Below are 3093 nucleotides of genomic sequence, written 5' to 3'. Positions count from 1 at the left end.
AGTCATCATGAATAAAAGGTCCTTTCAAACAATGTAATAGTACGTAATATTTTACATGTCATTCTCTTCATTTGCTTGTTCTGGGAGATACAGTGCAAGGGCTCACATATGTTAGCAATGGAAGCAAATGCTAAATGTTTGCTTAACCTATACTCAATATAAAAGGATGTGAGTTTGACCTATATTTTAAAGTTTTAGCTATTGTTACATGTAGTTCACGATATCATAATGACCAGGTGAAAATTATTTAAGTTATGTAAATACACTTGTAAATTGAAAATAGTAAGTGCCTATTATAAACTATTGAGAAAATTCAGAATATTACTGATTGTTTCTTCTTGGCTGTAATTTGTACACTAGAGCTCTCCTCCAACAAGGTCCTTTGTACATTTGCTTTCCTACAGGGTAAGTGGACTGTATTTTCTTATTGCATTTATGTTGAACTTGGCCATTATACCCACATCAGCCAATAGTATGTATTCAACCAGAATACTCGCATGACTTTACATGTACTGTCAAGCACTTGATTTTGGCAGCTACCATGAGAAGAACATGTGGAAGTAGAGTATGAACACACGTGGAATGAATAAGACTACTCCCATGCCTAAGAGTCCAGTTGAGCACAGTTGAAGCTCAGGTTAGACCCACTGAGATTCTGTAGCCTAGGTGCTAGACAGCTAACCTGGTGAGTGGGAAGGATGGTAATTTCTGTAAGCCACTTACTTTTTTTGGTGTTGCCTATTATCCATTAAATTTCAGAGTGTCTTTGACTAATATAAATATTAGTTTATTATCGCTTCTCGGCCTTTTGGCTAAGATCAAGTGTAGTATAAATATTAGTTTATGTTTCTGAAATAATAGTAAGTAATAAGGTGACAGATTTACAGGGTTTTATAAGAAATCAATTAATTAAATATTCTGATATAAGGATGTCTAAGTAAGTAACTCAGGAAGATCATGAGTTCAAGAGATAGATAAGTTATAAGATCCTTTATAAAAAAGAAAATCATATCAGTAATGATTAAATTTGGTGGGCAGAAGTACAATATTCTCTGGAAACTCTGAAATCCTGTAAGAACTATAACAAGGCTCATATTAAAAAGCCTTAGGACACAGAGCTTTTTTTTTTTAAGTACAGGAAAGTTTTACATCAGTTTTTACTCCTTAAAATAACATTTTTTTTAAAATTTCCTTTTGCTATCTTTAAGTACAGAATTTTAAAATGGCTTCCCTATTTAGCTAATGCATCACCCTGTCCATTGTAATCTCTTTATAATTTAGTTGTAAAGGCCTGTGGAACAGTGTACAAATTAACTTTATCCTACTGAGGACCTGATTAGCATAAGTGGCCCGAGATATAAGTATCTGAAGAAGTTTTGTAACTTTAATACTGTGTACAAAAGTTTCTCAGGGAAAAGTTCTGATGTCATACGAAGATATGTTTTGGGATTGGAGTCAATGGAATGAATTTTCCAATTTTAATGATGGCCCATCCTATTTAAATAGGCTCATCTGACTTTTTTTTTAGCATGAATATATATAAGTATATATGAAAGTTGTATAATTATATGGTGAATACTTCCACTTCAGATGTCACATCTTGTCAAAAGCCAGGAACTATGAGTAAGTGGATGAAAATACTTCTGTTCATAAACAAGTTGCCCTATTTTACTTGGCCTACTTTTCCAAAGGAGCAATTTTTTATACCTGGCATAGCAATTATTAAACGATAAAATGTTATCTCCCACTTAGATACAGATAAACAAAACAAAACCAAAAACAACCAAAAGAAGACCACCAGTCCACTAAGATTAGTAACTAAGAAAACTGAAACCCAAAATATTTCCCACATCCCGAAGTCAATCAATGGCAGAAAAGGGTGGTTAAGTCAGCATTTGTGTTATGTATTTATAAACTTCTGCTGAGGGGGAGAAAAAAGACTCTTTTTAAAAAATATTTTCAATGTCTGTTTTGTAGACACTTGTTAAGGTTTTGCGTTACAGTTTACATCTGATGTAAAACTGAGTCAGTCTTGCCTATTTTTAGATAACTCTAATTTATGAATAAAAATGAAATCATGATAGAAATATATAGGTTGAAATCTACTTGTTTACTTAGGTTCTAAATGTCATGGTTTACATATATATATACATATATATATGCATATATATGTATGGTTATAAGTCAATTCTATCTGTTCTCCAAGTAAGCACAAATATTTACTGAATTTTTAATTAAATTAGATATAATTTTTGGAAGTAAAGTTTTACAGAAAACAAGATGAGCAAAGAATGCCAAAAATTGCTTCAGCTCTTGCTTTACAGGTTATGGAAAGCCCTTTATTATTTCCCGGGAAGCCTCTGTGTATGCACAAGCTTTCTGACATAATCACAGACCTGTGGAAAGCCCAATTAGCTCTTCAACTTGACCAGTGTCTATTCTTTTCTGAGAAGCAATTCTAAACAATATTTCACCAAGCAGGATGTTCTCCACATTATAGAAAGCTTAGGAGGGCTTTAGTGTCATTTTATTTGGGGCTTTATAATGACAGGCATGTCCTGTCACAAATACCAGCTTTAGAGAAAATCTACTGCATTAGGTCTGGTGCTTTGCCCACATTTAAAAGATCAATTGCCAAGGTAATGGAGAGGAACTGCACATACGGAGTGTCGTAAGTGGAGAGCAGATGAGAAATAACATATTAAAAATGTATGCATTGTAGACATTTAGGGTTGCATGTGAGTTTAGCATTTAATTTGCATGTGGTCTACACTGTGCCCTACCGTTCTAAGATAATAATCATCTCCTCAACTCTCTTACAAACTCCTTGAAACAAACCTTGTATTTTTTCAAGTCCTTGATTCCACAAACAGATCTAAGCCTAGAGTTGAACACTTATTAAGTAATTATTGATTCTTTAGTTATAAGTTAAGTTTTTAAGTCATGCAATTTAATAGTATTCCATTAAAGAATACAATGGTTAGGGATCCCAACTGATATGACATAGGTATGTGTAGGTCAACATTATTAATTTCTAATTTTAAGGTTACTTTACTCACTGTAACAAAGCAAAGCAAATTAACAGGTCAACTT

The 3093-nt window shown here is 33.0% G+C and overlaps 1 pseudogene; it reads left to right on the top strand.

The window, feature by feature from the left end:
• Positions 1 to 792: 792 nt before the first annotated feature.
• On the top strand, positions 793 to 869 carry LOC120095794 (U2 spliceosomal RNA; annotated as a pseudogene).
• The last annotated feature ends 2224 nt before the right edge of the window (positions 870 to 3093 follow it).

This window comes from Rattus norvegicus, chromosome 11 (genome assembly GCF_036323735.1).
Source record: "Rattus norvegicus strain BN/NHsdMcwi chromosome 11, GRCr8, whole genome shotgun sequence".
Taxonomy (NCBI): Eukaryota; Metazoa; Chordata; class Mammalia; order Rodentia; family Muridae; genus Rattus; species Rattus norvegicus.
The sequence above is the reverse complement of the archived record's forward strand: the minus strand, read 5'-3'. Positions and strand labels throughout refer to the sequence as shown.